The 25,016-nt window shown below is 44.1% G+C and overlaps 1 long non-coding RNA gene across 2 annotated transcripts in view; it reads right to left on the bottom strand.

Annotated features, from left to right (window-relative positions):
• LOC126529553 (uncharacterized) overlaps positions 1-23,926 on the bottom strand; it is a 40,987-nt gene extending 17,061 nt beyond the window's left edge. For both annotated transcript variants that reach the window (XR_011890081.1, XR_011890082.1), the window contains exons 1-2: positions 23,147-23,926; positions 22,627-22,667 (exon numbers count right to left, since the gene is read on the bottom strand). This is a non-coding gene — a long non-coding RNA (uncharacterized lncRNA). The remainder of the gene's footprint in view (positions 1-22,626; positions 22,668-23,146) is intronic.
• Positions 23,927-25,016: the final 1,090 nt, after the last annotated feature.

Below are 25,016 nucleotides of genomic sequence, written 5' to 3'. Positions count from 1 at the left end.
CAGTCAGTGTTGCCAATTAGGCAGAATGTGGGCTCCATGTGAGGACTCTCAGCAGCAGCATCAGATGTGACATTTCACTATTTCACGTTTAGGATACTGGGAAAGTGCTTATCAAGCAACTTGAATATGCCTGATTTACAACATTGTGAAAAACAATGAAAAAAGTGAACCCACTATGTTACAACACATTGACACAGACCGCAAACACTGAGCCGTCTTCCAGCTCATTTTGCTAAAACACTTCACACAATCTACTCAATCCTGCAGCATAGATTCAATAAAAAGTGCCAAGATGCATTCAACTCTTTTCAAATATCATTGTTCTCACCAAGCTTCTAATCCAAAAGTCGTAAGTTCAAATCCTTGTCCAGTTCACAACACTTTTCAAGCCTGAAGTGGTGCCTGACACCGGCAAAAAAAAGAAAAAGAAAGAAAGGAATGCCAAGAGTTAGTGAGGCTGTATTAGTCCAGGTGCAACCAAATTAGGGGACATTATAACCAGACCAGGAACTGGCCTCCCTGGTACAGTATTCGGCCACTACCTTCCTTTTCATGACTCTTGCAATTAACTCACAGCCCTCGGTCCCCAAAGGCTACAGAGCACCTGACCAAGGCAGCGGTCAGACCTGCAACGTGGCAGTGGGTGCTAAGAATCTCTGGATCTAGACAGGCTGCCACTGGAAACTGAACGTGGTAACGTTTAACATGCAAGCCCTCTCAATGAGGCTAGCTTAGCAGGGCTCTTTCAAGAATTTTCAGGCATTGCCTGGAATATTATTGGCCTTAGTAAGGTCAGAAGAAATAGTGAGGCTTATACAGTGCTGACCAACGGCCACATCCTCTGCAACAGGGAATTGAATTGGATTCTAGGGTTTTACGTGCCAAAACCACAATTTGACTATGAGGCATGCCATAGTTGGGGACTCCAGACTTTGTGACCACGTGCGGATCTTTAACGTGCCCCCAATGCATGGGACATGGGCATTTCTAAAGCATTAATGACAGGGTAGCGGTCGTTGTAATAAAGCTAAATAGAAGATTAAAGGTAGTACAAGCCTACACTCCAACCTCCAGTCATGATGAATAAATAGAAAAGTTTTATAATGACATTGAATTAGAAATGAGAAAGGTGCAAAGTCAGTATACTGTAGTTATAACCAACTTCAATGCAAAGTGGGGGAAAAGCAGGCTGGGGAATAAGCAAATGGCAACTATGGCATCGATTCTAGGAATAGTAGAGGAGAGATGTTGGTAGAATTCACAGAATAGACTCCAAAAAAACAGGTAGTGCAGTAACAGGAAGCGGACCTGCAAATGTCCTAATCAAGAAACAACAATAAAATAGGTTTAATTCTCTCTGCCAATCCCAGCATAGCGAAGTATGTACAATTGTTAGGTAGGGTAAAGGGCAGTGACCATAGATTAACAAGTTCTAATATTGCTCTCAATTTGAAGAGAGAAAGAGCAAAATTAGTCAGGGAGGAACAGGCCAACCTAGATGCAGTAAGGGTAAAAGCAGACGAATTCAGACTGGTAGTCACAAAGAAATACGCAGCTTCATGACAGGAAGATGAAGATAACAAAGGTAATGAATTAAACTCTAACTAGGCTGACTTCAGAAGAAAGTGAAGTGGGAGATAAGCTCAATCAAGTAACAAAGGAACTAATAAGGAAACAACAAAGCATGAAAGTGTCCAATTCAGCAGATCTGATAAAATTTGCAGTATTGTTAAAAATGATCAACATGAAGAAAGTAATGGGTACATGAAATTATGGCATCAGAAAAATTGAGGATGCAGTAATGAAATGACTGCAGCATGAAATCAGTGAGAAGGAAACTTGGCATAGGACAGGGCAGGATGTATGCAGTGAAAGATAAGCAGGGTGATGTCATGGATGGATCGATGGATGGAATAACTTTAATGAAAGGTCCTGCGAGGCAGAAGATCCCATAGAGTGGGCTACTCCCACGTTGGGACCGGGAGTTGTTACTCCCTGGCCGCATCATGGGCTCGCTGGATGGGTGATGTCATCGGCAATTTCGATTATATAGTAAAAGCAGCAGAAGAATTCTATATTGACACATACAGTACCCAGACCAGCCATTCAACCTTCACTGGAAGCAGTGATGAACAGGATACAGAGCCTCCTTCTATAACTAGCCATGAAGTTAGAAGGGCCGTGCAAGACATGTCCTGGGGAAAAGCAGCACGAGAACATGGAATAACAGATTTAATCAAAGATGGAGGAGCTATTACGCTTGAAAAATTTGCGGCCCTTTAACGCAATGCCTCACGACTTAAGTGTTCCACAAAGTTGGAAGAATGCCAACACTATACTGATACATAAGAAGGGAGACATTGCAAGAATTGAATAATTATAGGCCCATTAGCTTGCTTTCAGTATTGTATAAAATATTGAGCAAGATAATTTCCAATAAGGGCAACACTCGACTTCAGCCAATCAAGAGAACAGGCTTGCTTCAGGAAGGGATATTCTACAATGGATCACATACATGTCATTAATCAGGTAATCGAGAAATATCCAGAGTACAATCAACCTCTCTATATGGCTTTCATAGATTATGAGAAGGCATTTGATTCAGTAGAGACAACAAGAGTCATAGAGGCATTACCTTAATCAAGGAGCACAGGAAGCATATGTGAATATTTTGGGAAATATCTATAAAGATTCCATAGCCTTGGTTCTCCAGAAGAAAAGTAGAAAATTACCTACCAATAATGGAGTCAGGCAAGGAGACACAATCTTTCCAATACTATTCACTGCGTGCTTGGAAGTGTTCAACCTATTAAACTGGGAAGGCTTAAGAGTGAGGATAAACAGCGAATATCTTGGCAACCTTCGGTTTTCAGATGACATTGTCTTGTTCAGCAACACTGGGCAGGAATTATAACAAATGATTGAAGACCTTAAGAGGAAGCTTTAGATGGGGCCCAACTCCGATGCAGCCTGCTCAAATACATGTAAAACACAATAATGTTTTTCTGAATTAACCCCTGGACCGCTTTTGATAAATTTACTGCATTTGATAGAGAAAGCTAAATTATAGTGACTGTTGGAAGTGGAATTTCGATTAAGGGCCTAAATTTTGTTACAAGAATTTTCAAAAATCCAAAAGTTTCAAAAAATAGAAGCACGAAGTCTACAAACTAATAGCTCAGCATCAAGAACCGATATTGTCGTTCGGCAAATGGCGTCCGTTAGATCATTGAAAGCGAACCAATTCATATGTCACTTCATATCTTACATGAATTTGTTACGTTGTGTACAAGGGTTCTGCAGAAGCTGTATTTCCATATTACTAAATTTTTTGAGAAAGCGTTTGATTCAGTCGAAACCTCAGCAGTCATGGAGGCATTACAGAATAAGGGTGTATACATGAGCCATATGTAAAAATACTGAAAGATATCTATAGCGACTCCACCGCCACTATAGTCCTCCATAAAGAAAGCAACAAAATCCCAATAAAGAAAGGCGTCAGGCAGGCAGATACAATCTCTCCAATGCTATTCACAGCGTGTTTACAGGAGGTATTCAGAATCCTGGATTGGGAAGAATTGGGGGTAAGAGTTAATGGAGAATACCTTAGTAACTTGCGATTCGCTGATGATATTGCCTTGCTTAGTAACTCAGGGGACCAATTGCAAAGCATGCTCACTGACCTGGAGAGGCAAAGCAGAAGGGTGGGTCTAAAAATGAATCTGGAGAAAACTAAAGTAATGTTTAACAGTCTCGGAAGAGAACAGCAGTTTACGATAGGTAGCGAGGCACTGGAAGTGGTAAGGGAATACATCTACTTAGTGCAGGTAGTGACCGCGGATCCGGATCATGAGACAAATAATCAGAAGAATAAGAATGGGCTGGGGTGCTTATGGCAGACGTTCTCAGATCATGAACAGCAGGCTGCCATTATCCCTCAAGAGAAAAGTGTATCACAGCTGTGTCTTACCAGTACTCACGTACGGAGCAGAAACCTGGAGGCTTACGAAAAGGGCTCTACTTAAATTGCGGACGACGCAACAAGCTATGGAAAGAAGAATGATGGATGTAACGTTAAGGGATAAGAAAAGAGCAGATTGGGTGAGAGAACAAACGTGAGTTAATGACATCTTAGTTGAAATCAAGAAAAAGAATGGGCATGGGCAGGGCATGTAATGAGGAGGGAAGATAACCGATGGTCATTAAGGGTTACGGACTGGATTCCAAGGGAAGGGAAGCATAGCAGGGGGCGGCAGAAAGTTAGGTGGGTGGATGACATTAAGAAGTTTGCAGGGACAACATGGCCACAATTAGTACATGACCGGGGTAGTTGGAGAAGTATGGGAGAAGCCTTTGCCCTGCAGTGGGCATAACCAGGCTGATGATGAAATTTTTTTATTTATGTGTAACATATAAATTTTGTCCACTTTAGATGTACTGTTAGATGCAATTCACAGAATTGTGGTATCCTTTTTCATTGCTGAATTAGAGTTGTAAACATGATAGTTTCATTTGCCGAAAATTTTTGATTTTTGCCAGTTTTTAATAAAAAGCTGACGACCCAAATCGAAAGTTCGAAACCAACAGTCACTAGATTTTAAGCTTTTCTTTTAAATGAAATAGGCCTCGCCAAATTTGGTTCAGTGGTTGCCAAGACAATCGAATTCTCCTTATACACATATTTAGGTAGGACCACCCAAGTTAAAGCTTCCTCTTCACACAGAAAGTGTAAGAGTGCGTTGAGATGCAGACGACAAAGATAATGCTCAATAGCCTGACCAGGGAACAAGAGTTCAGGATTGCGAGTCAGCCTCTAGAGTCTGTGAAGGAGTATGTTTACCTAGGTCAGTTGCTCACAGGGGACCCTGATCAAGAGAAGGAAAACTACAGAAGAATAAAAATGGGTTGGTGTGCATACAGTAGACATTGCCAGATCCCGACTGGAAGCTTACCACTATCATTGAAAAGAAAGGTGTACAATCAATGCATTCTACCAGTGCTAACATATGGGGCAGAAACTTGGAAGTTGACAAAGAAGCTGGAGAACAAGTTAAGGACCACATAGAGAACGATGGAACAAAAAAATGTTACGCACAACATTAAGAGACAGGAAGAGAGTGGTGTGGATGAGACAGCAAACCGGGATGACCGAGATTCTAGTTGACATTAAGAGAAAAAAATAGAACTTGACGGGCAATGTAATGTGCAGGGAAGATAACTGGTGGATCATAAGAGTTACAGAATGGGTGCCAAGGGAAGGGAAGCGCAGTTGAGGACAGCAGAAAATTAGGTGGGGTGAAGAAATTAGGAAATATACAGGCACAAGTTATTATCAGCTAGCCGAGAGAGGCCTTCTTCCGGCAGTGGTCATAAAAATAGGCTGCTGCTGATGATGATGATCATGATGATATTCATCAGTGAATTTGCTTCTGATGCACTTTCTTGGCATGCACAGTTGAGCACACAGCACCCAAAAACGTTTATCTCTAGATACCCAAGCAAGGCCTAGCAATAAAGCATTTTTTACTGTCAGTTTTTATTAGCAAGCAATCCCTTACAAACCTGAGGAGATTACTGTTCTATGAAATGGCACTAGTACATCAGTGCACAGCTTCAGGTACATGAAAAAAGTCAGCATCTCTGAAGTGACACAAAGAAATGCAGGAGTGAGTGCTGAACTGGGCTGGTTGGTGCATGTTGCAGGGAACCGAATAGCACAAAAGAATGCATGTAGAGTACAAATGACAGACAGAGCACTGATGAAAGACCAGTCATTATTGCTTATCAACTGCAATAGTATAAAGCAAAGTCAATCTCTACAGAAATGAGTCCTGCACTGTGCACTGCTCAATTCCCTTCGACATAAAGAATTCTTTCATTTACTTAAACATATGAATATAAAGCTAACGACACCGCAGGTAATTGTGCTGATCCTGCATACTGACTAGCAGTGCAACGTCATCATAGTTAGAATGGACTTCATAGACATTTTCTGCCATCAATGATGATTATATCTTCCAAAACTGGTCATAACAAGATTATTAAATCAAAGATACACTGCACCACATGCATCTGGCTTGAAGTTAAGAGTTGCACTTTTTTTTATTAGATCAATGAATGATGATGATTTATGGATTTTATTGATGTGAAGGCCAGATACGGCCAAAGAGCGCCAAGCAAAAGATAATGAATGGATTGTTGATGGTACAACGTGGCAAATTTCAGAGTTGTCAGATTTGTGAATCAGAACTGTGAATGGTAGATGTAACATGGCTGTAGAAAGGCCAAAAATTAATAGCTGAAATTGTTTAAAATGTATAGGTACTAAAATAATGACAATGACTAGTGATGTACGCTATGACCGTAAAAGTACTGTTACAAACGGATGATACAGTAAATGTTTAAGTAGCACTCATACCTCACCAGTGAGCTCTTAGCTCGAAGGCTGGGAGGCATGTGCTTTAGAAAAATGCAAACGCAGCAGCAGCCACTAGTCGGAGGATGTGCTACGAATCCCTTGGGCCGATAACGTGCACTATACTAACATCTTGTAAAAACTTTAGCCTTACTGTCAAGAAGTGGTTCAATGCCGAGAAAAATTGCATGGTTGAGGGGAATGTGTTGTCTGTATGCCAGGGCAAAGCACTTTTTTCTTTGAGCTTCTAGTTGCCAATGCTCTAAGATGTGAAGGACCGTTGGCATGTCGCCACATTTATCGCAGACAGGTGGTTCACCACTAGTCAATAGGTAGGAGTGACTGCCATACATGTGGCCTATCCTAAGCTGGCCGAAAATAACCTGTTTGTCGCACTTTTGTTATGGGTGGGCCAGTTTCCTACATTTGGCCTAGTAATGTGAAGATTATTACGTGTTTCAGTGTCCCAAACATGTTGCCAATGCCCCTCAGTGTCTTGCATAGGAAGGGCTTAAAATCTATGACAGGGACAGCTATGTAAGAATTACTTGTTTTGTAGTCGCTGATGTGGCTATATGTTTGAGGACGCCAGAGTGTGTTGCCTATTTTTACGTGGAAAGTACCTTCAAAGAAGTAATTCTCAATAATGTTCAGGGTATTCCTCCAATAAGTATTCGTGCCAGGTCTCGGCAAACTCCATAGCGCCATGTAGTATCATAGGCCTTTTCCATGTCAAGAAATACAGATAAAAAGAATTAATTATGGACAAAAGCATCACAAATATTAGCCTTGACATGCACGAGGTGTTTGGTTGTTGACCAGCCTTCTCTAAATCCGCATTGATACAGATCTAGCATTTTGTTTTATTCAAGATAATGTACAAGGCAAAGATTTCTCCTTTCTTCAAACAACTTGCAGAGGCGCAAGTTCGATAATGAGTCCCCGGACCCATGATCTTTTGTTTTTGTTTTTGACGTGGCCGAGAGAACCGCACTGCTCTTTCGGCACCTGTGGCGCTGCTGTTGTATCCATTGCCTCCCGGAGGGAGGCGTTGGGTGCTCGCCCTTGCAAGCAGCTGGTTCATGCTTCAGGCCTCGACTGGCGAGTAGAAACCATGTGGCCTGATGGCCCAGGAGTCGCCAAGCTGTTTTGCTGAGTGGGTGCAGTAGTTTTACGTACTGCCACCATGAGGGCAGGTACCACACCTGAAGGCTCGCTGCGCATGGGTCGGGGAAGTGTCACAGGCTGATGCAGCACCGCCCCCTGACATGCCCTATTCACGTAAGCTGCGCTGTGAAAAACTGTGCATCTTTTTCTGGCTTCTTTGAATGAAACATTTTCTTAGATTTTCAAGGTAATTATTTCTTTCTCTTTTTTTCCAGGTTTCACAGGATCAGGAATATGCCAGGTGGTCGCCTTCACAGTTCACAAAGTGGGGCGTAGTAGAACAGTGATCAGAGGGTTCATCTTTGTCACAACAGTTTGCGCAGGTGAGTTTACCTCGGCAGCTTTGCAAGCCATGGCCGTACTTCTGGCACTTTAAACACTAACGAGGACTAGGAATCAAGGTGTCTACCAAGTTGATATTTTTAAATTCCCTGAGTTTTCCAGGTTTTCCCTGAGTGCCTTTGCAAAATTCCCTGAGTGACACAGAACTTTATTTTATGTCAAGACGGGCTCACAACATGTCACCCAATGCTGTCACTCTCTAGTAAGCATGATAAAAAATAAAAAAACGACTTAATCAAGTTTGAATAGTAAGGACTACTGTTTATCTTATTCAAAAATAAAATAGAAGGGCGGAGTTAGTAAAATGCACAGCGAATAAAATATCTTTAAAATACAATAAACACTAATGCAAATCGAGTTGTACATTCTCAAATATGAATAAAAAGAGATGCAGACAGAGCAAACATTTTCGAAAATGAGCTATTTCTATCAAATATAGCAAGCTGATTGGTATGAGGCCCAAACTTTGTCACAAGTGAGATTCTCTCAGCAGCTGGAAAGTCAACCTCAACTGTCCTAACATATTCTCAGCCTGCACACAACACCTAATCGTTGCGTTTCACTGCTTTAAAGAGTTTATTTTGGTTTGGATGAGGGATACTTGCATCACGGCATCAGCCAGCACATTGTTTTTTGAGCTCAAGCTCCTTCAGAGAAGTGGCAGCACACTTCCTTTCCCGTTCATTCCTCAATACGTAGGGCCTTTCTGTTCTCGTTCCACAGCACGTTCACCCCACGGGCCATTTGAAGCATCTTCTTGGTCAGTTGTACAGTCAACGACCAATTTTTCGGACTCCCTAGGGACCACGAAAACGTCCGAAAAATCGGGCAGTTCGAAAAAATGAAAGCATGTAGTTTACTGCCCTTAAGGGCTCAAATCGCCACAGGCACATCCGAAAAGGCCTGCGAGTACATTTATTAGGCATATCTGTGCTCGTACTGGGACAGGAGATGGCGGGTGCACGCGTGTATAATTAAAGAATACATACTGCGTCCCGTGACAATTGCCCCTTCCCACGCTTGTTATGCTTCACTGCAGTACTTTCGTGTATGCTTCACTGCAGTACTTTCGTGTATGCTTCACCGCGTAGCAGTGCTGTACTGAGGCGAAGCTGACTTTCGAGAACCCGCATTATATAACGCACTGTGCTTTCCGAGCTTCGAAGCCAAATCGTGACCACAAAGGAGAAGTCGGTGCCATTGTTGACAGCGGCGAATTCTTTCAATGAAAAACACGCCGCCGAACAACGAGAAGCTTAATAGCGAACGTCGAAGCAGCTAAGCCTTGCGTTTGCCGCGGTGGTGGCTACGGCTGCCAGTGGATCTGCGTGCGAGAGTGCCGGCGGCGGTGAGATAATCGAAACGGCGGTGTTGGATTTGGTTAATGCCGTTTCGAAAAAAGTCCGGAAAATCGGACGGCGAAGGGTTCTTACGTCAAAATTTTCAGACGTTCTTAAACATTGACTCTATGGGGTACGAGCCGTCCGCATTATCGGGCATGTCCCGAAAATCCGGCGCCCGGAAAATCGGTCGTGGACTGTACACTGGCCACTCCTCCAGCCGACGACACGGCGTCAAAGACGATTCGTTACGATTCCTCTTTTTTACTAGAGCCAGCATTAGCACGACTTTCGTTCCCTTACAATAAAATTGCAGCTAATTTTTTTTATAGTTTTCGCCGAGTATTTCCAGAATAACCAAAGTTCCTGAGAATAGACACTTTCCAAAGAAAGCTGCTGCGCACGCGCGAGGATGGATGGATGGATGTTATGAGCGTCCCCTTTGGAATGGAGCGGTGGGTTGCGCCACCAATGCCCAATGTACTACCTAGGTAAAAGAAAAAGAAACCCATGATGAATTCCCAAAGCCCAATTTTCTGAGCCCCTATTGTGAACGTTCAGTTTGCATGTCTCGGTATTTTGTCGTTTCCCTATTTTTCTTCCACCAATCTTCTAATCGCTTCTTACTAATCTCTATTGTGGACATGTTTACTTTCCCGCTGCTCTTGATGAACCCAAGGGCTTCAAGGACTCCATTGGTGCCTAAATCGACCGCTGGGCAGATATCTTTACATTCTAATAAAACATGCTCCATCGTTTCCCTAGCTTTACTGCAGTGAGCACATGCTTCTTCTTCCTTCTTATATCTCACTTTATAGGTGCATGTTCTAAGGCACCTTGATTTCGCTTCGAAAAGTAATGAGCTTCCCTCTGAGTTACCATAAATTGCTTCTTTCCCGATTTCGTTTTTTTCTCATTGGTAGTTACTCATGGCAGGTTTCTTTTCCATTGCTGCCACCCATAAGATTATTTCAGCCTCTCTGACTTTCCGCTTGACGTACTTCGTTGCTGTGTTGCCCACCCTACAGGCACAGCATACTTGCTGGTAAGCTTCCTATTTCTTTTCCTCCACTGTGAATGAATGTTTTTCCTCTAAAAATACCTCAACACTCTACCAGCCCATTTACTTTCTTCCATATTCCTCAGTCGTTCTTCATAATCAATCTTACTGTGAGCTTCCCTCACTTCAAAACTTGTCCAGCCCATATCACCCTGCACAGCTTCATTTGTAGTCTTCCCGTGAGCCCCCAATGCGAGGCGTCCCACTGACCTTTGGTTGCCATCGAGTCCTGATTGTACCCCTGATTTCAAGCAAACAACCGTATTTCCAAAAGTAAGTCCTGGAACCATTACACCTTTCCACATACCTCGGAGCACCTTGAACCTATTGTATCCCCATAGTGCTCTGTGCTTCATTATGGCTGCATTTCTCTTCCCCTTTACTGCAATTGTTCTTCCCTGTTTCTATATATCTATTCCCTTCTTTTATCCATATACCAAGATATTTATATTCTTTTACCCAAGGTATTTCCTGGCCCTGTATTTCCACTGTCTGTTCACTGTTTTCACTGCATACCATAACACCTGATTTTCTAATGCTAAAATTCAAACCTAAATTTTCACCTTCCTGTCCACAGATATTAGCCAGATGTGGCAAATAACTTTGCCTGTTAGCTAGCAACACAATGTCGTCCGCATAAAACAAACCTATAAGCTGCTGCTCTACTACTGTAATTGCTTGTTTGTATGAGAGATTAAACCCAATATTACTTCCCTCTAGCGCACTCTCCATCCTCACCATGTACATCATGAACAGCTGTGGGGATAAAGGGCACCCCTGCCTCAGTTCCTTGTTGATATCAACTTTCTCCTTGCTCCTCATCTCTTCCCATTCAACACAAACGGTATTTTCTAGGTAAATTTCTCTCAAAAGCTATAGACAATCGTCGCCTAAGCCTTCCCCTTCCAGAATATTCCACAAAATGTTGCGATCTACGTTGTGATATGCTCCTGCAATGTCTAAAAAGGCCACATATAAAGGTCTGCTTTCTACTCTTGATATTTCAACACACTGAGTAAGAACAAATAAGTTATCATCCAAACGCCTATCTATCCTGAAGCCATTCTGAAGTTCTCCCAAAATGCCATTATTTTATGCCCATGCTTTCAGCTGCCTGCATTGCTAATCGAGGTAATGATACGAGTGAATTCAATCTTTCTCCCCCTTACCTTTCTAGATTAAATTCACTCTACTTTGTCACCAACTGTCTGGTATACTTCTATCTTTTAAAGTTTTTTTTCCACTGCTTTCACCAGGGCTTCCTTACTTTTTGGTCCTAGTTCATTAATCAGCTAATGGGAACCTCGTCTAGCCCTGTGGCAGTGTGCTTAGGAATTTTCTATTGAGCACCAGCTCCTTTTCCATTTGGTTCTTTTTCATGCTCTTTTTTTCTTCAAATACAACCTCGTCAATGCCTTGGAAAGATTCGGCTGTTATTTTTCGGATGTAATTTAATACCACTTCCCCGTAGTTTGTTTCCATCTTCATGTAGGATATGTTGTTGTATTGTTGTTGACTTCCTGCCTAATAATTTTATGTGGTCCCAAAATATTCTAGTTGCAGCCTTCTTTTTCTCACGTTGCGAGTGCGCTGCTCGCGAGCGGTTGTAAAGCCAGCAGACAACTCTCCACCTGGCTGGGCATTCCGGCACTCTCAGGCAAGCTCCCGTGTCCATGTTTCAGAATGCTATGCCAGTGCGCTGCATCACGTATGGAGCTACGAATTATTGCGGCAAGAATAATGTCATTTTTGTTGTTTAGTTGTTTCCATCCGAGTAGCGGTACCCACTAAAAAGAGCGTCATGGGTGAACACCGTAAAGCAGCTGAGTGCGGACAGCTCAGTGTGGTAACCAAATGAGCACTCCAAGATTCGGATTCGCAGCGAGCACTTTATAACAGGTATACGTCATGAATTTTGGCCGGTAATGAGTCCTTTGTATCAATATTTGCCCACCAATTTTAGGACAGCCTTCAAACTTTTCTAGCCACTATGACTACGTGCTGTTTTCATAACACCCGAACTTCCGAATAGCCTGCAGCGCAGTGGCACAGTCGTTTTGTTGATAAAGAGGCATGTAACAGCACATTAATGACAGCGAAGTAGGATTTCGTTGAGGCACATGCACGACGGCATCGGCTAGTGTTTTCAGAGAACCCTCTTGTGCTCGGTGTACACTCCTAGCTCTCAGTACGCAGGCTAGCTCCACCGGCCGCATGCGGCCATAAACCGCGCGCCAGCTAAGGTGCATATTTGTTGCGAGTGGAAATGAAAATTAAAGGCCGTATTTGCTAAGAATTATATTGAAAATCATGCCATATCATCTCGCACATCGCTATGCTTCCATAACACACAGATTGGCTACTTGATACGACGAGTTTTATATGACATAAATGCAAACTGTTGGAAACTATGGCGCTAAGTCCACGATCATTCTATGCTGCCACTCAAAGTGCAAGATAAGTGAGCGTTAAAGCAAAGGCTAACCGACGGAATGCTGCCTGCTTCGACAGCTGACGATGCAACAGGCTGTATGTGTTAGCGTCTACCCAAGCCACTCCAGTTCATCATTGGGCTTCATTTTAGCTTTGTTTTAATACCTACATGTAACAGTTTTCACAGCACTAAATGTGCATTGTAATGTATATAGTTCAGCTTCCACAACACTGCAGGAAGAGAAAAGCAAGAGTGAATCTACAGACGTCAAATCCAATGGGGCAGGTGTAAGCTGCCCGAAAAGACCCACTTGTGGGTCACTGGCTCTCAGATTGAGCATAACATTTTTCACACAACCCTCTTCTTTGAATACCCAACCACGATGAGCCTGACACACGGTCACAGTTGTTGAGTGCAGGGAGCCCCACACCTGGTCACTGGCGATCGAGCATCATGAAAAGTCACAAGTCCACCCCGCGTCCAAAAAAGAAAACGGAATGCAGTCTTCCTCTATCATTTCTGACGCGTTGTAAAACGACTAAACAAACAATGTGAGCTGAATTTCACGCCATCAAAATCAATGACACACGTAGCAACAAGGCGACAACGGGGAATGTTTTGCACACAAATACTCTCGCACCCAGCGCCCCGAACGCTTCCTCATGCCTACAGCAGAGGGCACGAACTTTTTTGCAAGGTGTCTATGGCCACTTTTCCCGGTTGGTAGACACCCTGGGAATGTAGGGTCTGACACAAATTTTAGTATAACCTGTCTGGTAGCACATCAGAGGCCAATGTGATGGTGAGATGTTTTGTTAAAATTTTGTTGTCTCGCCTGATTTTATTTCTTTTTACCTCAATGACATTTTTTTTGCCAGCCTTCAAATTGTTCTGCTTCGGTTAATTCTTACATGTCCGCATCCGAGATCATGCCTCGGACTGTGTTCAGGGAATGATATGGGGTCACTGTAATTGGGATGCCAGCAAACTCTGCGAGTTTTGCAGCTTGTCACGAACATCAAGGAGCAGGTCTCCACTAGCCATTTGCTAGCTTTATAGCCTGGTCGAATTGTGTCTGTTAGGGATTTCGATACAAGGAAAAGTGACATAAATCTTACTGGCTTTTGAGGTTTATCGCTGTGAATAACATGGTATCGTGGGAAAGATTCTTTGTGTTGAACAAAAAAGTTCAGGGAGCCTTCAATGCATATGGGCTTTGCAGCGGTACAGTCAGGTAGCAAAGGAAAATATGGCTTATGCATGTTGGATGTAGTTTCTTCGGCAGCAATGGCAGCGACCCACCACAGAAACTAGCAGACGCTACAAGTTTGACAGAGCAATGACTTGCATACACCAGCCATGCATCGCTGCCATAACCCAATGCGCCATACTCAAGGTTGGATATACTGCACCAGGTTAACCCAAGCCGCTTGAGAGAAACAGAAATAAATATGAAGAAAGGATAAGACAGGATAGAAAAGGTAAGTTGATAGGAAAGCAATAGATTAAGACAGGTACAGGAAAAGACAACCACCGGTTTCCCCTGGGAGGGTTAGTCTGGGGGTGCCGTCTACATGAAGCGCCAGCCAAAGGAGTGTGTATCCCGCTGCCAAGAAGCGTTAAAGGTCCATAAATCCGGCATCAGCTCAACCCTCATGATCCCTTTTTCCCCAGACATGGCTAAGCCGTGCACGGTTAGGTGCGGGAGGGTCCGACCTCCCCCTGCTCGGGTCAGTGGTGTCGCAACGCACCAAGCAGCTGCTGACGCAGACGCCTCTGTGGGAATTAAAGAAATAATGCTTTATTCATCCCAATCAATTAGGGAATGAACCACAGACAAAAAAGCTACAAAAAGGTAGCTTAAGGACATCTCAATTGAGTCACTTGTTATGGTTCAATTCTGGGCAAAAATAAAAGTCAATGGGTACGGACATGACATTCCAGGAAAATCATGGCCATGGTGTGGGAAAGGGGGCCGAACATGTAAGGTTCTGTTGCAAAGATTCCAGGCAAAGACAACACCAGGTGGCCCTTTGCGACTCTCCAAAATGAGGGGGAGATGACAAAACAAAAAAAGTGAAAGCAAAAGAAATGTCCAAAAGGTATAAAATGAAATGCTGAAATAAAATTGACTTGAAAGTAAGCACAGAGACCAGACAGCTTGAACATGCTATCATATAAAGTGAGTGTGTATTTTCTTGAAGACTCCGCACATATAATTCAAGAATTGAACATGGCCATCACATATGTTTTGTGAAATATGAAGTGTCGGCTCTCTGAGGTCAGTGAAGATGAAACCATGGCAAGAGGACTTTTTTTTTTTTACAGTACCATCGGCAATATTAGGAGCCAATTCCTGATCAGTCACGTTTGGTGACATAAGTGTGCCGGCTGCCAAAGCCACTGAAAGTTGGCGTGTGGAACGGAAGAGCACAGCATCCATCAGCACAATTTCATGTCGTGCTGTTTGCAAGTGTACTGCTGACTGGGTGCCCACAGCTCCAGCAAGCCACCACACTGGATGTTATGTCCCATGAGAAAGTAGTTCTTCGAAGGGAGGTCTGTATGGTCAGAGAGAGCCGAGGAGTTTTCACAGCAGAATCTTGCTTCTGTAATGGCTTTGTCTAATCTCTGGCAACTTTTTGATGAGGAATCTTTCTTCTAAATGAGCCTTTGCCTCGATGCTATTGAGAATGACATGCTTGCTCCGTTAAACCGTTGCTTCAAATTCCGTCCTAACAGAATCATAGAGGACAATACAGTTTTTTTGCCGTCAGTGGTTGGCCCTTGTCACTGGGGCGCACATCAGCATGGCACGCTTTGCAGTGCCAGGGCCGTCAGCGATGGGAGGAGTACGTGCCACATAAGCATGTACTTCTCCCATCCATGAACAAGAACTGCCGTATAACCTGCCAAAGAATATTTTACAGTAAAATGGATTTGCAGTAACAAAGTGTCATTTTTTTGTTGGCCTGCGGCCCCCAATGCGTCATCTACTGTACATCTACGAAACAGAATAAAGTCGCAGAAGTACAAGCTATGTTACCCACAGCCTGCTTAGCCACAGCGTTTTGCAAAGTAATATAATTTCTTTTGTGGCTGTCAGCTCAAATTACTTCACAAAATAACATACTGGCAAGACTGCCATCATCGGAGTAATCATCATAATGCTTGTTAACTGGCACATTGAAGATTTTTCTAAAAAATACATGGTTTACTGACAAAACTGTATCACTTACCAACATTTACCACAGCATGCGGCTACTCTACAGCGGCTTTCATGTACGTCCTGAAGCAGACTGAATTTGGAACAAAGCCCCACAGTCCTCCACACAGTACTTTCACTTCGCAGCAGGTATGCGTTGAACTAATGAGCTCATTGTAAGTACAGCAGGCCCTCCATTGCAATATGTGCACTGCAATGGTGGTGGCCCAGTACTTAGGATGGCAAGTTTGTAATGGCACAATACCCTCTCACTTTTCCCTTTTGGTTGGATTGGGACAGACAGCAGCAGCTCACCCTTTGGATTTCACTGCATCGCACAACTTTTATTACTATATGTTTGCTTGCCATGCAGCATGCGCCTGCAAAAAAAGGTCGTCAAGAAGGGTTGTGGTTGCACTATGAGCAGGCAAAGTGCTTGCTGCATGCTCGCCATCTAGGTGAACAAGCACTGCAACCAATCAATCCCGCACGGCCAGCGGTGCATGTCTAAGAATCTACCATTTATTTTCTCTGCCTTTTTTCTCTCTAGTGTAGTGTAATGACAGCACAGGGAAATTCAACACAGTCCAGTTGGGAGGGGAATGCATTTGCAAGCTTGGCAAAAATGCCGCGTTGGTGACTGCAGAGTTATCCTTGGAGCAACTTGTGGAATGTAGCGCCCACCGGAAGTACTCAATCACATCAGGCAGCACTGATCAATGGCTTTCATCAAATGTAGAAGCAAATCTCGGCAGTGCAAGTGGCCACTGATAGGTAGCAATCACAGCAAACGTCAGACGAGACTTGGACAGCAATGTAGTCATCTTGCACCTATCGCCAAGATGACACTTGACATTCTGCCTGCAGCTTTTTTTTTCTGTCTGTACTGGTGGTCAGGTCTATAACAAATATGCTGTGATTTAGACTCCCATTGCAGGACTTGCAGATGCCATTGGAGTCAACTGAACAGGGCATGCAACTGGCAGCTGTCATGAGGTGCACATGCTGCATTGCAAAGAAAAGGCAAAGATGACGACGATGAAGGCACAAGTATGACCGTGCAATGACACTGGACGAAGTCATAGAAGAGAAAGAAGAATCGCCGGAGAGCCTCATGAAGCGAGCAAGGAACATGGAAGCAGCGCCACTGTGAGAGGAGGAGCGAAGAGAAGGCAGCAGCAGTGAAAGCAGCAGCCTGTAAGGCTATAGGTCCAGGTTCCCGTCTATGCCTGGTGCTTCTGAGCTTGCGATTCTATGTCTGCAGGTCATCCCGTGGAGCATACACCATAGCCTCTATGCTTTTGGCCTACCTTCCTGGCCTATGCTTCGACCCAGTTCTGCCATGTCTTCTGGCCGCCTGTCACAGTGGAAGGCCCTAGTTGCAGCGGGTAACTGCCACCTGCATCCCTCCAGCCTCTTATGTGCTCCGACACTCCATGTCTAAGTAGGGCAACATTTGAACTTTGATATTTGACTTAGGTAGTTTGGGACTAATTTATGAATTTATATTTAGTGTGTTTCCGGTTCCTATTTTGTTAATGAGCAATGTCCTGTAAGACTTATAAAGTGTGTATATGTATGTGCAATAGAGAGGGTACACTTCATTGTTTTGTCTGAAATAGATTCTTACTTACAAGTTCCAGCAATGGTGAACATACCTACACCATGCCATATTGCTGTCTGCACAACAGGACAAAGCTGTTCCCTATTGTACAAGCACATAATGAATGCTTTGGTCACCTATGCACTAATTGAACTTGGGGCTTGTTGGGGGCAGAGCTGAGAGAGCGAATAATAAAGAAAAAGGTCACAGCAATGAGAGGGTAGTGGAACATGAGTGGCTTGCCAACGATCATGCGTCGTCGGAACAAGCTCGAGCAGAAGCGGAAGAGCGCAGCCTTCGGCTACGGATCAAGCTCACCAAAATGGCGACAGCTCAAGGGGTCAGAACGCAGGCAGGAGAACCCAGTGAAACTGCACAAGTGTTCGTTCACAAACGACAAATCCATGTAAGTTTTCCCCACATTTTGAGACGCCCAAGACGATTTGGATGCTTGCCTCAAAAGATTTGTGTGCATCGCTATCAACCAAGGCTGGGATAAATCACAGTGGGCCATTGCACTGTTTTGCCTCACAGGGGAAGCATAGGTGCATGGCAGACTGTCTCCACAAGACAGCGAAGATTGACAAAGTCAAAATAGTTTTGCTGCAGCATTTTCATTTCATGGCAAAAGATTACCGCAAACATTTCCAAGCCTCCAAACCTCTGAATGAAGATAGCTATGCAGCATGTAGCTAGGATTAGAGGATACTTCGATAGGTGGTTAGAGCTATCAGAGGCACCTCAAATGTTCCGATGCCTTGCTAAGTTGGTCATGATGGAACAATTCCTAGCAAACTGCAATAAAAACATATGATGCTTTTCCACAAGCGGGATTGCTGTACTTTGTGTGCTGCTACAAAAGCAGCTGATCATTTTACGGATGCCCAGCAACAAAAAAATGTGTACAACGCAAGGAGGATTCAGAAATGAATAATACTCAGAGTCAAAAAAATTGTGTGGTAGGGAAGGCCAAACAGATCCAAACTGTCAGGCCAAAACAAAAACATTTTGCCCGAAATGCTGTCTACACTGACATGAGGCAAAACTGTGCCCAGAAACATAGTTCAGGCAAGATCAAATGTCACGTCTGGTAGATAACGCCCAGACCATGTCCAAAAGATATGCACCAAATAGATTATGTCAAACTTGTGCTGCCTGGAGGGATGCCAGGAGACGAAAGTGAGGCAAGGAGTCCCCAGAAGGATCTGATTAGCACAATACATGACAGATACAAGAAAAACAACCATCCCAGTAATATGCTTGTAACAGGAGGAGTGTGCAATGGATACAGAGCTCCAGTTCTGCGAGACACAGGCAGCAATATCGTCATGGTACACCACAGCCTGGTTTCCCAAGAATCTTTCACCTGTACGCAACAGGCAGCGATATTGGTTGATGGAACGTCCCACGTTCTCCCCGAGGCCTGGATCACCTTGTCTCCTTATTTTACAGGAGAGATGTTAATGAGGTGTACGGAATCACCTATTTATGATGCACTTCTGGGGAACATTACACAAGCCTGCGAACCTGATACTCATTGTACATGGCAGTTTCCTGAAACAAAGGTACCATGGGGTCTATATCAAGTACACTTTTCAGACCCATCTGAACTACTGGACGAGGATGTTCTTGCAGTTGCTAAAGGCCTGAAGGATATGACCATGCTGAACACAAGTGGGAAGAACAGCGTGACCAAGGAAGACCTTAAAGAGGCACAAAGAGAGCATGCCAGTTTGAAAATCTGCTTTCAGACAATCGGCCAAGAATTCAACCGTAAAGGGAGAAAATGGAAATTATATCTCTAAAAGGAAGTTTTACATAAACGATATGAACTGTCAGTGGTATTGGATTCAAACAAGTAGTTGTTCCCTCAGTGTTACGTCAACGACTAGCAAGTTCCTGTGTACGTGCCAGCAAACTGTGCCAAAGGGCAAGGCAGGAAAACCCAGGTTGGGCAAAATGCCTATTATTGATATGCCCTTTGAAAGGGTAGCCGTCGACATAATCGGCCCCTTGTCACCTACATCCCTTACTGGTAAGTGATATGTCCTGACAGTGGCAGACTTCACTACAAGGTGTGCAGATGCGGTAACTTTGGATAAATTTCATTTGGCATCCATTGCAGAGGGACCAATACAGATTTTCTCACAAGTAGGTTTTCCCCACGGAATGTTCTGTGATTGAGACTTGCCCTTCACATCAGGTTTAACGAATCAAATAGATGCAAACAGCCTCGTACCACCTAATGAGCAATGGCTTGGTTGAACGTTTCAACGGCATCCTTAAGGAAAATGTGCCAGCAGAAGCCTAAAAATCAGGAAATTTTACTTGGCTCCATTGCTTTTTGCTTATACTGTAGCAGGGTGCCACAGTCCACCATGGGCTTCTCACCTTTCCATTTACTTCATGGGCATTATGTACGTGGCCCTATCACCGTGATGAAGGAACTGTGGATGGATGACAACCTCAAAAACAAAGTGAGGACTACTTACAGACATATTCTACAGTTAAGAGAAAAACTGCATATGACATAAGTTGCTCATGAGAAACTCTAAGGGGTGCAAAAGTATCAAAAGAAGCACTATGACTCATGCACTTCACGGTGACAGCTCAAGGTGGGAGAGAAGGCACTGAATCTTCTACCAACAAGCCACAACAGACTGTTGCTACCTTGGAAAAGCCCTTTCTGTGTTGTCACAAGACAAAATGATGTTGATTATAATATGTGTTCCACGAGATGTTAGCAGCTGGTGTCATAGAAAGGTTGTCATATTATATAACTCTCTTCTGGTACTCATGAAAAAGTCAGATGGCTCATATAGGACATACATCGACTTTCGTCAGTTGAACTACATGCTCATTCTAGATGCAGAGTCAATACCACGAACTGATATGATTTTGCCAAAGTAAGCACAAGGTGCTACTTCTCAAAGTTCGATGTGGCCAAAGGAAATTGGCAAGTCCCTCTCACTGACAGTCAAAGGAGAACCCAACATTTTCAATAGTATCGGGTCACTATCAGTCACATTTCATGCTTTTTGGCATAAAAATTACATCAGCAATTTTTGCTTGTTTATTGAGGAATGTACCAGAAGGAATTGCAAATGTCCAGCAGTACAATCTAGTGGTGACTGACACTTGGGAGGAACACATGGTTAAACTAGAAATGGTGCTAAAAAAGGATCAAGGAAGCTGGGCTGATGCTAAAGCCAGAGAAGTGCCAGACCAGGTCAAAGAAAATTTAATTCTTTGGACACATAAGCTCCGGTGTGTTTGAACCACTGCGGATGACTCTCCAGAAAGTAATTAAAGAAGAACAACCTCGCATCAAAAACACGCCCAGACTTTTCTTGGTCTAGCTGGTCATTACTGTCAATTCATAGAACAATATGCTTTAACAGCCATCCATTAACAAAGCTCACTCAAAAACAAGTGCAAAACATTATCCACTGGACAACAGAACATGCAATACCACTTGAAATCTCCATCCAATATTGTGCTATTGCAGCAAAGAATACTCCAAGCACCTGACTTTTCAAAGTCTATGCTTCATACAGATGCATCAGACACAGCACTGAAAGCTGTACTGATGCAGGAGCATGAAGGTATTCTGCCCCCATTTCGTATGCCAGTACAAAAAACAACTTCAATGAGAAACAAAGAATTAAGCGAGAATGTGCAGCTCTTGTGTGGGAACTCAATATGTGTGTGAGAAAGAGCGTACGCTTGCTTGTTTTATCCAAAATTGGTTCTTAGAAGTTGCAGAACTTGTAGTGGTGAACATACCTACACCGTGACAGCAGCATTCGTCACTGCAAATCTTGGTCCCTGGTGGGCTGCCATGATGGGGCCCAGTGTCGCCACATCTCAGTGATCTACATTAAAGTCACAGCTCGCCTGTAGTAACATTGACCCTACCAAAGATGCAAGGTCCTCGATCAGCAACATCACCGAAGTACTGGTGTCTTGGCAGGAATTGTCACTTGTCAACGGGTGGCTGCACTTGCAATGGAGGCAGTCTTCAACTTGCAGCACCTTGCCTAGACCATAGAGCAGAGGCAGCACCAACAAGTCGTCCTAGACTTCACAGGCATACTTCCATTAGTTCACAAGGATGTGCTCAGACAGAGGGAACTGTAGCAAGTATGTGACGCCCCCTCGGGCATAATCTAGGTTAGCCCGCCAAGCTCAGTGGCCTGCTAAAGCTCGGCAGGCAGCATTGGTCACCGAGCCACAATAAACACCGACGAGCACGGCGGCTCGCGGGTCAGTAATCATTCAGCACCACCACGCTGCGGAGCATCCGTCTATCGGAGGGTGCCAGAAGCCCTCCCTTGTTCACGACCCGGGGTGGATCGTGACAGGAACAAGTTCCTGATATTCTCCTTCATGGACGAAACACTGAGACATGATCTTGCTTATGAAGTACGAGGCCCAGATGACTTCTCACCAGGAGAGGTGGTCGTTTGTTCGGCCGAGGCAGCCTGTGCTAATGAAATAGCTTCTTGATTGAATAGGCTGTGCTGTTCAACAGTGCAAATGCTGCTTGAAGCATCTGTTGCTCCAGAAAGCAACCCTGCATCCTTTCGAAGACTTCTTAAAGAGTAAATACCATGCTTTGGAAGTTGGTCTTATCTTTTATGAGGTTTTATATGCCAAAATCATGCGTTAGGGTTGTCTAGGTTGAAGCACAGGCAAACTTTGCAGATGCCTCAGCATTCCACCACCAGCGCTAGCCCTAGCACATTGAGGGGTTGCTATAGATGCACATTCCTTGAAGTTGGGGCGTATATAGGCGTACATAGGTCAGTGAAAGTGTTGTGACGACTTTAGAAATAAATTTTGAGGTTTTACATGCCAAAAGAATGATATGATTTGAGGAAAGGTGGAGTGAGAGACTCCAATTCTGACCAGCTGGGGTTCCTTAACGTGCAACCAATGTACAGCACACTGGAGTTTTTGCATTTCGCCCCATCGAAACGCAGCCTCAGAGGTCGAGATTTTGATCCTGCGACCTTGTGCTTACGCCATAACCGCTAAGCCAGTTCAGCAGTACTCACCTTCGAAAAGAAGAAGTGTTGCTCCGCGGACGCCGTTCAATCTACAAAAACAAGGGAAGGTGCAGTGAAGAAAATGTGTACACCAGAAGATAGAAAATGGTAAGTCGGAATGCATGGCACGCTTCATGCCAAAACAATCAAAATGGTAGAGGAAGAGGGAGAACCCATTGCAACCGCCTTGTGACGCCAAGTGCAGGGCTTCCCATCACTGCTACTTCACGAGGTACGAAAGACACACAATAACTCTTTTTCCCTTCGTTATACAGTCTTTAAGGTCAGAGAATAAGCCAGCCACTAGTGTTACACAATACGAGAAAACAAGGACACATATTCACAAAAGAAGCAAGTACGTGGCCACCTGTTATGTATCATCTCACCATATATATAAGAAAACTTGCTTTCTTTCTTTTTTTCGGACTCGCAAATGGGAGCAGAAAGCAGGCAGTCGTGCACAATCACCTGCTCTCTTCAGGAACAGGCAGTTTATTAAGAATAGTAAAGCATCACGGCGAGCGCATACCTCGACACCACGGTATAGTCGAGACCAAGGAAAGAGGTCAGAAGCATCAGAACAGGGCTTCGCGAACTTGGCACACTCATGCCGCGCAGCGCACGACACTGCGAGCATGTCACTTTACCAAATCGTCACTTGTTTTCCTTGTGTTGTAGGTCGCCCACTCGTTCTCGAACAGTTTTCGTTGAAGCGCGTTCATTGCCTTTCGGGCTCTCGCCTGGCTGGCGGAGGGATCGCGGACAGGTTGGATGAAGTACTGGCTCTGCTCTGCTCGGGAAGAACTTTCAACAGTTCAACCAGGCAAATCAACCGCCACCACAAAACACCATCCAAACACCCCGAGACTACGCGACACCGCGCATTATCGAGCAACAAGTTGAAAACGAGCGGCACGGTCAAGGTGTACAGCTATGAACGGCATAGGGAAAGAAGTTGAATATCTTTCTCTATGCCCGCGGGGCCAGCGGGCAGTAGAGCCATAGAGTAATATCATAGGTCATATAGTAAACGCCTGCTATATTACTCTACAGTAAAGTTGCAATATTTGTCGAATACAGTTTGGAAAAGCATAGCCTTCGAGATTAACTTTTGTTACCCAGAGAGCGCAGTCGCTGGGCTATGGCATTCGACCCCTCGTATGTTGGAACACTGGTTGGAAGTGTCACCGGTGTCACTGATGTCGCGCGGCAAGAACCAAGATACACTAAAAGTAACATGTGCGTGCGCTTCGTTCCTTCTTGTGCTCTTGTTCTTGCGGTGCTACAGTTGATGTCAACGTTCTTGTTGACGTACAGTGTATACTAGAAGCATGACTAGAAGACTCTAAGGAGGTTATCTACTAACCTCTGGAGTGGAGGTGGCTCACCGAAAGTGAAGCTGGTTGCCGCCACATTGCTCGGGGCAAATATCGTGCCGCCATGGTTAGTTTATTCTATTGTTAGTCGTCGTATAGCAGAGCACGGAGCATGCTGCCGGCCTGCCGCGCGGCTATTGTAATGGTATTTAATGATTGTGGCATGTTTTTCTAGGGCATTGCAGCACCTCGGTACGTGCTGCAATCGCGCCTTGCTTTCGGCTGTACAAATCGGAGTAAGAAGACGCCGGGAATAAAATATTTCACCGGAACCATTGGAAAGGCGCACGTACATTATGTACTACATTACACGTGCCTCGATGTTAAATTTACGCCTTAAATACTCATTGGCGCGTCGCTGCGTGTGTTTGGGCTGGGATTTCACCGCTAGCTTATTGCATCGCGCCCAAGTTGTGCTCAAATACGTGTGTAGTCTGATTGTAACCTCCGCAAAGTGTCTGTTTGTGATAGGACTTAAGCACAGGGCGCTTATGTATCGAGCATTACACAAAGTTAACATCCTTTGAGGTATATATTTGCCACACAGGGATAATCGTCATCTGTCTTGCCCGCATTTCCTTTCTTGAAAACGCCGCGCTCGTTACTTTCCTGTCGAGAATGCTGTCATGCTGATAACGTGCATGCCGTTCGTGACTTGCATGGTGACTTGAAAGTACCGGGCTCGCAGCGTTAAGAAAAGGAAAAGCGGGCAAGTATTTGTTGTTGTGTGGCAAATATGCACCCCAAAGGTTGCAACTGTTTTTAAAAAAAGAGTGTAGGTGATTGTGCGTACTAGTATATATGCGGGTGTAGATGCGCTTTAAGTTTCGAGTTTCTTAATGCGTAAGCATTCTTTGGTGAGTACCCCAGCTCTGTCACGCGAAAAGTGCAACGCCTTGTATCTGCACAAAAATGCGTAATTTGCGATGACATTTAATCGTTATAATAGTGTAAATGTAGATACTTGGTAGCTTTATGAGCGATTAGAAGCAATTTACTGAAGTACTAAAGCGCCAAACAGGC

Source organism: Dermacentor andersoni, chromosome 9, assembly GCF_023375885.2.
Source record: "Dermacentor andersoni chromosome 9, qqDerAnde1_hic_scaffold, whole genome shotgun sequence".
Classification (NCBI taxonomy): Eukaryota; Metazoa; Arthropoda; class Arachnida; order Ixodida; family Ixodidae; genus Dermacentor; species Dermacentor andersoni.
This window is presented reverse-complemented; position numbering and strand designations above follow the sequence as displayed.